This window comes from Mytilus galloprovincialis, chromosome 2, assembly GCF_965363235.1.
Source record: "Mytilus galloprovincialis chromosome 2, xbMytGall1.hap1.1, whole genome shotgun sequence".
Lineage (NCBI taxonomy): Eukaryota > Metazoa > Mollusca > Bivalvia > Mytilida > Mytilidae > Mytilus > Mytilus galloprovincialis.
The window spans coordinates 63,773,100-63,788,288 of NC_134839.1; the positions used below are offsets into that span (position 1 = coordinate 63,773,100).

A 15,189-nucleotide genomic window follows, 5' to 3' on the forward strand; every position below is an offset into this window, starting at 1 on the left:
GAACAATTCCACAGCTGAATTTTCGGACACAAAATAAATGTGTCAAAAATCTTTAAGATATATTATACATGTGAGGTATGTTTATATGTTGCCATACACTTAAACAAATGTTATAGTCTGGAAACTAGAAAAGCCCCTTTATGAGCCCTAATTCCTGCATGTTTGGGCTATTACGCTCATTGACCGGAAACTACATTTTTTTATAATGCTTGTTTTGGCCCAATACTTAGCTGTTGGTACCATAATTCCCAACCATCCTTTTGTGGTATTAAACTTTCTGAAAAAAATTCTTTATGAGATCCATTCAATTAAACTAAAGTTATTGTCAGGAAACCAAATCATGTGTTTTGTACAACGCAAAATAAACATATTTTTTTTACCAATTTTTATTGTAGACGGTTCTGATCTTTCTATAATTTACAATTATGATCTAGGGCCTTTTTTTCTCGTGATAACAGCCAAAATCTGCAAATAAATGATTTTTTCAGGGGCAACAACACAATAACAAGTCTACAAATATTTCTTCACTTTTCAGGGTGGATACATCTTGTCCTGAAGATTTAAGTAGTTTATTCTTTTAACAAAGCTCCTGTACTTTTTATGATATCAGCCAAAATTTACAAATGATTGCACGGGTAATAATTCTGTAACAAGTGAACTAATTTTTCACCAATTTACAGAGTACATACATCTTGTGTGGATCCTTTTTGCACTCTAGACTTTGAACCTAGCTACTTTGTTTTCATGATGGCCAAAATCTCCAATACCATGAGTATTTCTTAAGCAATAACTCCAAATCGGGTCTCATAATTTCAAGGAAGATCAACATCTTGTCTTGTCAATCTTTGTTTACATTTTACATTTATACCCTAGCTCCTTTATTTTTAACAGCCAAACACTGCAAATTGATAATTTTTTCAAACCTCAACAAGATGCTCCGCAGGGCACAGATTTATACGACTGCAGATGTTGAACCCTGAACAGTTGGGGCAAGTATGGACACAACATTTAAGCTTGATACAGCTCTGAATTTGGATTGTGATTAAATAGTTGACACAACATAGGTTTCTGACACAGAATGAATGTGGTCTAAGAACTTAAACTTAAAAACTAAAAAATTTAAAATTGGACATTTACCTATTATGGTCCAATATCCAAAATGTAAATACATGGTTAGATTCAGCATATCATAGAACCCCAAGAATTCAATTTTTGATGAAATCAAATAATGTTCAATTTTAGACCCTTTAGACCTCAATGTGGAACAATTTGATAACCGGGCCTAAATATTAAAAATCTAAATACATGATTAAATTCAGAATATTGAAGAACCCATATATTCAATTTTGTTGAAATCAAAAAAAGTTTAATTTTTGACCCTTTGGTTTATCTTATTTGGGCCCTTTTTGGCCCCTAATTCCTAAACTGTTGGGACCAAAAAACCCAAAATCAATCCCAACTTTTCTTTTATGGTCATTAACCTTGTGTTTAAATTTCATAGATTTCTATATACTTTTACTAAAGTTAGAGTACGAAAACCAAATGTCTTCGGACGACGATGATGACGCCAACATGATTCCAATATACAATTTTCAATTTTTGCGGTCGTATATAAATAGGGCAACACTTTTCTCCCAACTTTCAGGGTTGATACATCTTGTCGAGCTGATGACATTTGCAATAAACACTTTTTTTGTACCATTGAACTAGTCACGATTGAAAAATTGTAAAAATAAGGATTATTTTTATTTTTTTGTTCACTTAAATGAAAACTGATTATCTAAGTTGTGTTTAAAATTAATCTCAAAAGTAGTGATAAACCTTGGAAGATTTTTAAAAATATCAACTCGTGCAAATCTTTACCCCAATCTTTTATAAAGTATTTATTAAACTGTTGTTTAAGCTTTGAATTAAGACTTAACATTTAAAGGGTATTTCAATTAATTTGATAAACAACAGTCCTGGTGCTAAAATGACCTTTTGATACTCGTAAATGTCTACTACAGCATGCTTTACAGGGGTGAAATACTATGATCCTAGACATTTTTCACAGGGACATGGAAATACTTTCATATTAAATCATAAGTCTCAAAGGCATTATAAAAGCTTTATTAAGCAAGGAAATTAATAAAGTAAAAGAAAGCTGGTATAAAAAGGTATACCTGGCACTATTAAGTAAACATGTATATGACATGTGTGTATGACATATGTAGTGATGGCTGAACTGAAAACATACTTATGACAAAAATGCTCAAATCCTCAATACATATAACAAACAAGAGGCTCTCAAGAGCCTGAATCGCTCACCTGGTAAACAATGCCTTATTGAACATATTGAACCATGCCAGGCAAACATGTACAGCTAACAATTCTTCAATATTACAAATATATATACTTTGCTGATCATTTTTGCTGTTTACAGTTTATCTTTATCTATAATGATATTCAAGATAATGACCAAAAACTGCAAAATTTCCTTAAAATTACCAATTAAGTGGCAGCAACCCAACAATGGTTTGTTTGATTCGTCTGAAAATTTCAGGGCTGATAGATCTTGACCTAATGAACATTTTTACCCCTTGTCAGATTTGCTCTAAATGCTTTCGTTTTTGAGATATAAGCCAAAAACTGCATTTGACCCCTATGTTCTATTTAAAGTAAGGGCGGCCATGTTTTTTGACGGATCAAAAATCGAAGCACACACTTTGTGCAGGATAATCTAAGGAACTATCATGCTAAGTTTCATCCAAATCCATTCAGTAGTTTCAGAGGAGAAGATTTTTTAAAGTTAGCAAATATGATGAACAAATTGTGAAAAATTGTCATTAAAGGACATTTACCCCTTAATGGGTCAATTGACAATTTTGGTCATATTAACCTATTTGTAGATCTTACTTTGCTGATCATTTTTGCTGTTTACAGTTTATCTTTGCTGTTTACAGTTTATCTTTATCTATAATGATATTCAAGATAATGACCAAAAACTGCAAAATTTCCTTAAAATTTCCAATTAAGTGGCAGCAACCCAACAATGGTTTGTTTGATTCATCTGAAAATTTCTGGGCTGATAGATCTTGACCTAATGAACATTTTTACCCCATGTCAGATTTGCTCTAAATGCTTCCGTTTTTGAGATATAAGCCAACCAGGTGCTCCGCAGGGCGCAGCTTTATACGACCGCAGAGGTCGAACCCTGAACAGTTGGGGCAAGTATGGACAAAACATTCAAGCATGATACAGCTCTGAATTTGGATTGTGATCAAATTTTTGACATTACATGGTTTTTTTTTACACAAAACAAATGCCAAGATTTTACAAATCAATTAAAGATTTCTTCTTCAAACTTTTTAAATCTAAAATTAAATAGTTGACACAGCATAGGTTTCTGACACAGAATGAATGTGGTCTAATGAACTTAAAAGGTTTTTTTTGCCTTTGAGCAAATCACTATGCTGTTGAATATTAATCCTCTCAAAAAAATGTTTGAAGAAATTTTCTTTTTATTTATGAAATCTGAAATGAGAAAAATTTACCCCCCCCCCCTTTTTTTCACATCCCCGTTTCCCTTTTTCAAAACTGATATCAATTCAAATTTCTAATGGAGTTTGCAACAATAACTACTCATTTAAATACATCATAAAATATTAAGATGTAAAAAAACTGCTTGTTATCACTGAATGGTAAAGATTATTTAAATTTATCAGTTGGTAGTAAAAAGTGTATATACATTGTATATTGTATATAACAAAGATTTAAGTTGATTCTGGACAAAGAAAGATAACTCCAATTAAAAAAAATTCTTGCTATTGCACAAATAGGATATTTCTTGCTTACTATTCTGGACAAAGAAAGATAACTCTAATTAAAAAAAATTTGCTATTTCACAATATTGTGCAATTAGATATTTCTTGCCATTGCACAATACTGTGCAATTGAAAAGACTTGCTATTGCACAATACTTAATATAATAATTTTAGATTCTGATTTGGACCAACTTGAAAACTGGGCCCATAATCAAAAATCTACGTACATGTTTAGATTCAGCATATCAAAGAGGCCCAAGAATTCAATTTTTGTTAAAATCAAACTTAGTTTAATTTTGGACCCTTTGGACTTTAATGTAGAATTTGAAATTTGAAAACAGGACCAAAAATGAAGAATCTACATACACAGTTAGATTTGGCATATCAAAGAACCCCAAGGATTCAATTTTTGATGAAATCAAACAAAGTTTAATTTTGGACCCTTTGGACCTTAATGTAGACCAATTTGAAAACTGGACCAAAAAAACTTCAATAATCAAGAATCTAAGTACATTTTTAGATTCAACATATCAAAGAACCCAACCGATTCATTTTTTGTCAAAATCAAACTAAGTTTAATTTTGGACCCTTTGGACCTTAATGTAGACCAATTTGAAAACGGGACCAAAAGTTGAGAATCTACATATACAGTTAGATTCGGCATATCAAAGAACCCCAATTATTCAATTTTGATGAAATCAAACAAAGTTTAATTTTGGACCCTTTGGGCCCCTTTTTCCTAAACTGTTGGGACCAAAACTCCCAAAATCAATACCAACCTTCCTTTTATGGTCATAAGCCTTGTGTTTAAATTTCATAGATTTGTATTTACTTATACTAACATTATAGTGCGAAAACCAAGAAAAATGCTTATTTGGGTCCCCTTTTGGCCCCTAATTCCTAATCTGTTGGGTCCTAAACTCCCAAAATAAATACCAACCTTCCTTTTGTGGTCAGTAACATTGTGTTTAAATTTCATAGATTTCCATTTACTTAACCTAAGGTTATTGTGCAAAAACCAAGAAAAATGCTTATTTGGGCCCTTTATTGGCCCCTTATTCCTAAACTATTGAAACCAAAACTCCCAAAATCAATCCCAATCTTTCTTTTGTGGTCATAAACCTCGTGTCAAAATTTCATAGATTTCTATTAACTTAAACTAAAGTTATGGTGCGAAAACCAAGAAAATGCTTATTTGGGCCCTTTTTGGCCCCTTATTCCTAAAATGTTGGGACCAAAACTCCCAAAATCAATACCAACCTTCCTTTTATGGTCATAAACCTTGTGTTAAAATTTCATAGATTTCTATTCACTTTTACTAAAGTTAGAGTGCGAAAACTAAAAGTATTCGGACGCCGGACGACGACGACGACGACGACGACGACGACGACGACGCAGACGCCAACGTGATAGCAATATACGACGAAAATTTTTTCAAAATTTGCGGTCGTATAAAAACTGCATTTGACCCCTATGTTCTATTTTAAGTAACGGCGGCCATGTTTTTTGACGGATCAAAAATCGAAGCACACACTTTGTGCAGGATAATCTAAGGAACAATCATTTTAAGTTTCATTCAAATCTATTCAGTAGTTTCAGAGGAGAAGATGTTTGAAAAATTGTTAACGACGACAGACGACGACGACGGACGCCAAGTGATGAGAAAAGCTCACATGGCCTTTTAGGCCAGGTGAGCTAAAAATGCTTAAACATATGTTGTACCATCTTACATCAATATAATTGTGAAAATCTGAACATTTATCTTTTTCTTACTATATTTGGCACATACACTGAAATATAGATAATTCACTAAATCCTAACATAAAATCTCTACATCATTGAAGCTTTATTCTAATTTTGTATACAAGAAATTAACAATATGAGGTCTATGGTTTTCTATAATTTCTGACCTGCAAGATATGTATCACATATAATAATGTTAAAAAAAATATCTCTAAAAAAGATAATATAAAGTTTTTTTCAAAGAGAAGTAAGTTTTTTTAAATATGTTCACTTTGTGATACATATATTCTACTATATTTCTGTGTATATGTTTGTGTGAAAATGTAAACATTTATAGCACTTTTTCTGCATATTTATAGCACTTGTTATGTATATTTATATCACTTGTTCTAACAATAATGAACGAACACATCTAGCTTATACTAGCAATGCACAGATCTACCTAAATGTCCTAATAGAACACTGTTATTATGCTTTGAAGGTACATGTATATGAACCTTCAGTAATACTTTCACTGTGATAAATTTAAGTCGAAAAAATACATGTACATTATGGTAAAACATTAAAAAAAATTTACTCTGTGTATTTCAAATCAACTGGTAACATCATCAGAAAGTTTCTTTAGATAAGCGATGCAAATATTTCAGACATTTTTTATTCTTTTTAATTCCTTTCTTCAAATTTTTATAACATTTCTACCGTTTTCACATTTACTTAGAAAGTTAAACTTTGCTTTCCTTCCAGTAAACCTTTAGATAACTACTGTCCATGAACATCCCAGTATAATAAAAGAATATACATGTATATATAACGACCAAATTTCCACATCAAAAACAATTTCTTAGGAAAAAATAGAACTGTCAGTGAACTTAATTGAAGTTGGATTATCTCCCCTTGATGATGGAAGTTTTTAACGACCTTGACAGGCTAAACAGCCCTGGCACGGCTCCCCTTCAACATGTTGGACAGGGATTATCTCCCCTTTACTGCACATCCTGGGGTACATGAAGAAAAGTGTAGTGTATTAATTTTACAACCATGGCAAATTTCATCGATTTCAATCAAGTCGTAACAGAAATGTGTTTACAGGGCACATAAACAGACTAACAAACAGGGTGGTTACTATGTACCCTCTAAAATCAACCAATCAAAATACTGGATTTGGTGTTGTTATGAGCACTTATTTTCTACTCTGAGTACTAAGTTAAATTTCATAACCAAGGGCCCAGGTCTTCTGTTATCTAACCAAGAAAAATCCTTCTTGTGTGATCTTACACATGCAGACCTTCCAGAAAAAAACATGAACTTATGCAAATGTACAACTTCATATTTTTGAATTTCTCTCAATATGTATAAGCACGTTTCAATGTAATGCCAGAGCTGTGGGTTAATGTTTCAAAACTAGAAAGTATTTAATATCAAATTATATAAACTTATCACAAATGAAAATATCAACCTTGTACGTTAAACACAAATGCCCAAAAATATAACTCAATTTACGTATTTCTTTATCAACGAAAGTTCATTCAAATTCACAACCAACTGCTGAAAAAATTTCTTAACATTTCAGATTATGTAAAATCTCTTATTAAATTAGAAAAAATAATGGTTATATGTGTATTGCTGAAATCAAAAGAGGTCTTCTTCATGTACAAAAATTAGGACTTGTAACTTAATTGTTCTTGCATGTTGCCTAACTGGCAGATTGTTATATGTTATTTCAAACAGTAATTATCATTATCAGTGTAAAAATCTTTGATTGCTTAAATAATAACTTTTGTAAAAAGCTTTGATTTCTGAAAAGTGCAAAAGCACAAAACAACCAGCAAAGAGACAATAATGCAGCGTATTGTTACAACTTATCTGCTGGGCAATTAAAAATTCTGGCAAATCCCATCACAATATAATGTAACAAAACAATCAAACAAGCATATGACATCAAAATGCAATCACTTTAGCATGGTAAATTGGAACATGTATTTAAACATCTGTCTGAAAACAATACGTCATAATGCTCATCATTCATTTTCTATTTACTAACTACCCTAGTAATACTTGTTTGTATGTTTATCACAGTGTTTACATCCTGTCTCAACCTATCAACATTTAATATATTTATATATGTATAAAAATACTAGTAAATCGCAATTAAGTACAAAACTTTTGGCAAATTACTCTTTCAAAAACGAGTTACACCCTTTGAACAAGAGAATGATTCTTTCTTTGTGCCGCATACTACTAATTCATCAATATTTTTTAATTAGACAATGTTTTTATATGATTATGATGTTAGACAGCAACCCAAAGACAGAAAAAACAAAAACAAAACAAGACATTAACAGGTCAGACAAATGGTTTGAAACTTTAGAAAATTGTGTATACTCTTAAATCTAAATCCCCAAAAAATGTCTTCTTCTAGGGAATTTATACACGAAAAAAATCATAATAATAAAACGAAACTGTAATGCTATATACACTTCATAGATATAATGCTGTCAAAACATAATAGGTATGCTTAATGTTTAGACACTTTTACCCTTGAAATAGAATTATACCCAGAGCATAAATAATACTAGATGTACCCCTTTTCTCTTAAAATTCCATACAACTTGAACAGCATACAACATATTTTAAATGTATGTTTGTACCATGAAACAGATGAAAATACTTCTTAATATACTGCTTATAATTAATTAATGTATATCTTACAACCACTTAAAAAAAATGTAAAAATTTTACCACTTAAAAATGTAAAAATTCTGTGTTATTTGCCGAAATGTTTCAATATTATGATACAAATATAACTACATGTAAAAATTTTATGACTAAAGTATAAATGTATAAAAATCATTACATCAACACTGGTATCCCCAAAAAAAACATAACAAAGTCAATACTCTTACAATTCTATTAAACGTACATTTGAAAGGAATCATTCATTTTCAATCATACTGTTTTTCCATTAACAATAACATGTGATAGATTTGAATCATTGAAGTTTGCCGTCATTTTTGGGAAGAGTCTTTGCCCTTCAAAAATGCTATTACTATTCAGTAACTTACAATTGTATTCAAGAGCCTACAACAAACACTCATACAAACAGATACTGTAAAAAATTAACAAATGCATCTACTGATCGGTATATCTATTTACACATTTATCACAGAACTATTATAATACAAATTTGAATCAATCTACCAGTTTTCAATAATGTCTGTTTTAACTGTGGTATAGTGTTACTGTACCCTCAATTTAAGTAGTAGTGACAATCTATCTACTTGTAAGGCAAGATATCCATATTAATACTCAACAATTGATACAAGAAAAATCAAATATTTTCGTAGATTATACATTATGAAAACTGATAGACTGATTCACATTGACTTAAAACATATGCACCAAAATGCCTTTCCTCGTTTCAATTCAATTACTTTACTTCCAATTTTTTGAAATATCAGATAAGGGAGCATTGATTAATAAACCTCCAAAGCTATGAACATTCATGACATTTTAAATATCTTCTTTCTTCAGACTGAATCAATTTATAAAAATAACTAAGGCAAGCTCTTCATAAAATGCTTCTGTTTTAACACCTATAGCTAACCAACGGTTTCATCTAGCCAGAAGTTTAATTTTTAAATATGCAATTTTAAGATTATGAAAATTTGTGTAAGTGTTTATAGCATAAATACCCTAATAATTATGACTTACAATTATGAGAGGCCATAGACCATTCAATACCTTCAAGGCAGTAAACAAACAGTTCCATAGAAGTAGTTTTTATAAGTATACATGTTATATAGACAAAAACTCACAAAGATTGTCAGAAAGGCAGTTTATCAAAGCCTACTAACTTCTCACTCAAAATACAAATATTTTCTATGCTCTTTTCTCTTAGCTACAGTTTACAAAACCATTTTACTCAATTCAGAAAAGTGAAATAATAATTAAATTTATTTTTAATCTTTACATAGGATAAAGATTTTTTTGACAAAGATATGAAACCAAGACAAAACACATGCATGAAGGTGTCTATATTATATATAGGTTCACTACAAATACAGCATACCGGGATTAAAATCTTTGGTTTACTTATTGAAGTAGACAGCAATCTGTACACAAATGCATTGATTACAAATGCAAAGGTCTTATGATATTTTGAATAGATTCTGAAAGGTTTTAAATGATAAAATTATAAAGGTCTAAATTTGCATGAAAATTTCTCGAAGTACATTTTTTTTGGGGTACAAACATCTAAACATTTTTTAACTTTCATTTTCATGAAAGCCTGACAGATCTTTATAAATGACTAGTTAATATTATATAAATACTGGATTAAGTTATCTAATTGGAACTACTTGCTACTTGTTAAACATACAGTTACCTTATCTAGGTAAATGTATAATTCTTACTAAACAAAAGATGCATCTTATATATACATAAATAGACCTGAACGTCTTACATATCTATTTATACAGCACATGGTTTTAGTTGAATATCACACTCTGGTTTTCTCTTTTCTTTTTTTCACATTTCTCAAGTACAATAAAAATAAAAATTTGAAATATTGTGGGTACAATGACATATAATAATATCAGACAATAAAAGCCACAATTTGCACTCTGAAAAGAGAAAAAAACAGGTTTTGTTTAATTGCTCTGAATTTTGAGTCTAGAGAAAACTAAAAGTATTAGATTGGTAAATAGAAACTCAGCATCAGTTTTTTTGTTTTAAAATTTTGTACTAGTTTAACAGGATTGGAAGTTATTCTTGATCTAGATTGTCATTGGCTGAATTCCAACTAACTTACAGTACATTTCAAACATACGTTTTTACAAATTCAAATACAGCATATGTTTCTTAGTTTTAAAAGAAAGACAAAGAAACAAAAGATTGCCAAGATTTTCCTTCCTGCTTTGTAGAAGAAATAAAACCACTAACATATCTGATATCTGAAGAATATGATCTTTTGAATTGTATCCAAAGATATTGGTCTTATAAATACTGCTATTTCTCTGGAATAAATGTTCAGTACATTTTACTTCAAACCTTCTAAAAGAAAAATATATTCATTTGAGTTCAGCAAACAGAACTGATTCATCTTATGGTCACTGTATATTTACAGTATAAAACAAATGAAATGTACATGTACAATGAAATGCTACAAAATGTGTTGTCAAATATAATATCATAAGCGAACTGCAATTTACAATCATCTAAACTTAATTAGCTTGTACATATATACTAAGGAAAGGATGAATTGCTGGACTGTTTTCGTCTTTGTTTGATCGTTTGACAGTATAATTTGCGAATTTGTTAATTCTAATGTAAACATGATTACATACTAACGCTTTTCAGGTATTCAATAAGATCATTCATTCTTTTTACTCCTTCAGTGTGGTTTCCTTGCAAGTCCCCTTTGAAAAGTGTGATCATTAGTGATGCTTTAGCTATCTGCATAAACATCTGATATTTTTCTGCAGAATCAAGTTGTTCTATTTCATCTCCATTTTCATTTCTTTTTGCTTTTCTTTTAAATACAAATGTGTCCGTTCCATCTTCAAATTTTCTTAAATAGGCAAATTTCAATCCCCCAATTTCCAAACCAGCACCTTGTTCATATTTTTTTTTTTCAACATAGTCAACTGCACTCCTTACATCTTCTGGTGTAAAATCAGGCATGGTACTAGTTTTAGCATAAGTACTGCCGTTTGCTAGACCATAAATAGCAGAACCTGCACATGCATTTGGTGCTGAGCAAGATGCAACACTTTCTGGGTACTGACTCCAATCACTCATCTTTCTGAAGAAAAAAAAAATAAAGCAAGGTTTAAAGACAACATTATACAGATACATACATTTTTTCAGGAATAGAAAAAAAAACTTATTGGTAAATATTTTCATCTTAAATATGCTACTAGAATTATCTTGCAAAAATGCTTTCATTCAATGTTCTGAAGAAAACCTGAGGGAAAAAAGTAACAAAAACTTGAGTGCATCAGAAAATTACTTGTATTAAACTTTGACTTTTCTGTTTTTCTTAATCTGTTAAATCTGAATAGCAGTATTCAGGCCTCTTTTAATACATATCTAGACTAATTAGAATGTACATTTTTCAGTAGTTTATAAATGTTGGACGAGTACTGTGTTGTCAAATAGTCATCATTCCAACACTTTTCATATTTAGGTTATATAATTTTGTTTTCAAACCATGCACTTATTTTGGTCTCCATTAATTAATTATAACATGTTATTTTTCATGCCTAGGTTGCACTTTGTAAATACAGCTGTTTCTAAAACCACACCTCTTTTGCTGAGATATCCAACTTCCCAGGTCAAAGGTAATGGTCAAAAACTTTGGTTTCAGTTAACAACCCCTTGTCCTATGGTGTAGACATATTCATAGATAATTTTGTTTACATACTGGATCCCAGATATGATCTCTATGTTTCATCTTGTAGAGACATAACTTGGGGATGTTACCAGTTAATATTTATATTCATGCAATCAAATTGAACTCTGTGGAAATCCTTATACATATAGGAATAGTACAGGATTTTAATGTAAGTTTAAACTCTTAGAAGTTCTGGGCATATAAACGTTGAAAATATGCCGCACAGCCCTATATTTTGACCTTTGAAAAAATATTGTAGTGCATATGAACTTTCCATTCTAGGATACAAATTTTTTTAAAGTACAGTTTAAGCCATTCCTATGGGAAATTGCAGTGTTCGTATTTACAGAAATGTAATTTTTAAAGAAAACTTTTTAACCAGCAAAAAATGAACGTAATCAACCTCCTTTAGTAACAACAAGCTCTTAAAATCGTGCATTAAATGTCACATTTTTCAGCCCTTTATAGCTTGCTGTTCAGTTTGAAAGGCTGTACTTTGACCTTTGATGGTTTACTTTTACAAATTGTGACTTGGATGGAGAGTTGTCCCATTGACACTCATACACATTTTATATCTATACACAGTACATGTATCTTTCATTGCGGAGTTTAAATTTGTAATCTGTGAGTAAAAATCTAAAAAATCTACTTCATGCATAGTCATGCAAAATGTTAACATTTAATAGCAAATTTACATATTTTTCAGTCCAACATGTTACAAATTGAAACCACAGTACACAAATATGCAGATAAATTTATAAATATACATGTACACTTGATTTTATTTTATTTTTCATTGATATACACATGTAAATACATACATCACAGAACACATGCTGACTTGTATAAATGACAGTACAATCATTTATGAAAATGACGAGAGCTAGCAAAATCACTGACAATGTACATCAAAATATTTTATAACAGTCCACTCTAGAAACATTGTTAAATTTACTAATTTGAAGCATTAAAAACTCAAAAGTACAATACTGTACATGCTTGTACTTTTAATGTTCCTTTTTTGAACACACAAAATGTACATCAATGCTGACAACAACTGTACAATGCAATGCAGACAGGCATGCATTGTACCAACCTGAAAGGGACTTTCTTGGTAAGAAAAATTCCATCTAAATAAAATCTCCAACTCAATAACATGTGACTACTGTTCAGGACTGAATAAATTGCCGTTCTTCTTCCTTGGACAGTGAATTCAACAGCAATCAACAAAGTATCTGTCTTTAATGCCATTGCATCCTTACAGTTGTAATAATTATGCCTTCGGAACATTCCATGAAAGGATATATTTGAAAATGTTTGATAGTTTGGCTCAGCGAATTATAATATGGCTTTTCCAAGTAAAGCCTTTCAACCATACATGTCTACAACATATTATGTTTCCCAGGGTGAAAATTTCAGGGATTGAATTTATGGCGCTCTCCATTTGCCAGTATGGTCTTGAGCAACAATGATAGTCCGTCAGAAGTTGACGATAAATGGCTAAAAGACACCCTTGTAGATTTCTTAAAAGAGCAGGCTACTGGCACTGCCGCTTCAAGGCAGCACTTGCAACCTCAAAGTGGAATGGGACTGATATACATGTAAGTTGTAATAACTTGTTTCCCAATCCACTATAAATAAGTATGTTTTTGCTAAGGTTTAGGAATTTTAAATAACAGTTAAAATTGATGCATAAACTGAAGGATACATTTCAAGATGTAGCTTGTCAGATTATATAGTAATGTATGAAAATTAACATCTCCACCATGACTGCATCATACACCCATTGTGTATTCAAAGAAATAAAGTTCAATATCTTCTCAATGTCATATCAGAAATTTATGAAAACCTAAAGGGGGGTTATCTTAATCTTTACAAACTATTCATGAAAACTTTATGCTTTTTAGTCATTGTCTGACATGTTGATGATGGACAGACAGACAAACGGACAATAGTAAAACCTCCCCTAAACAGTTTTATAAACCAAGGTTGGAGGTACCATTTAAATACACCATTTGCTATTTGCCTGCCGTTACAGGACATTACAAAGGTTCCTGTAAAATTTGGCGTCACAATAGAAAATGTCTGAAGCCAAAAGAAAAAGTGATTGTTGTTGTATGACGTCAATCAGTTTTTTGTCAATATTTCAAAGTGTTGCAGACTCCCAAATAACAATAAGTTATATTGGTCAATCACAAAGTCTTAATCAAACAAAAATAGACACCAGGACAAAAAGCAAATGATGATCACTATGAACAGTCTTCAAATCTCTTCATAGAAAAACTGAACACTGAGCAGTACCAATCCCACCAATAATAAATTGGGTGTGATCTCAGGTGCTTTTGAATGGTAAGCAGGTACTAAAAATAGGGATGACCAGTTTTCTGCTAAAGTGACAAAACTTGCAATTTATTGTATACCTATCTGAACACCTGATCAACAACAAAAGGAATAGTTGACCTTTAAATTTCATGTTAAATCTAACAATAGAAATTCTGTTCAGTGAGGCATAAGTGAGTAGAATTTACCTGATCATCACAGCTTTCAATCATGGTGAACAATAGATTGTATATTTATTCAGATAAGCAGCAACTTGGGCATGTGTATATTAAATTTAAAAGTACACAAATTGGTGCATCAACTGTTGCAGGTTACTGCCATAAGTAGAAAATGCCATTCTGCCCTATTTTGATTTAAATCTAGTCTAAACAAAAATACCCCTCTACAGAAGTATAGAAGGATTATCCCTCTATACAGGTATAATCACCATATAGAGGGTTTGTTCCCAACCAAGTGCCGAAGTGGTCACGCCCCTTTTTTTTAAGGTTTTAAAGAATTTGATAGAGGGGATGAGTAATCGCATGAACAAAGTTTCAATAATTACAAGTATCAAGCAAATTGAGAGTTCATTCCTCAATCTTTTAAAGTTGATTGGAACGATATATTAAACCTCAGACATGTGCCCGGAAGTGAATTATTGAGTGTCCCGATGAGGACATTTCCTAACACTTGAAGCAACACATACATATCACGTGGGTATTTACAATGGAATTTGGGATATAATTTACTGATTTAGTGTACTTTTTACCTGTATGTTTTGTATTAATTATGTATTAGCCGTATTACTGTTTTAGTTCTTCGCAGACAAACTTTTGCCGGTATGACAGTCTGACTTTCTTCTATCGGAAGTGATTCTAAAAGGAAGATGACATCACAACTTTCCCACAATTCCATATAATTACCATCTTT

General features: G+C 31.1%; 1 long non-coding RNA gene across 1 annotated transcript; it reads right to left on the reverse strand.

Moving 5' to 3' along the window:
• Positions 1–2,093: 2,093 nt before the first annotated feature.
• LOC143064099 (uncharacterized) lies at positions 2,094–15,189 on the reverse strand. Its single transcript, XR_012975181.1, has 2 exons — positions 15,029–15,189; positions 2,094–11,349 (listed from the first exon to the last, which is right to left on the reverse strand). It is a non-coding gene; the product is annotated as an uncharacterized LOC143064099 (long non-coding RNA).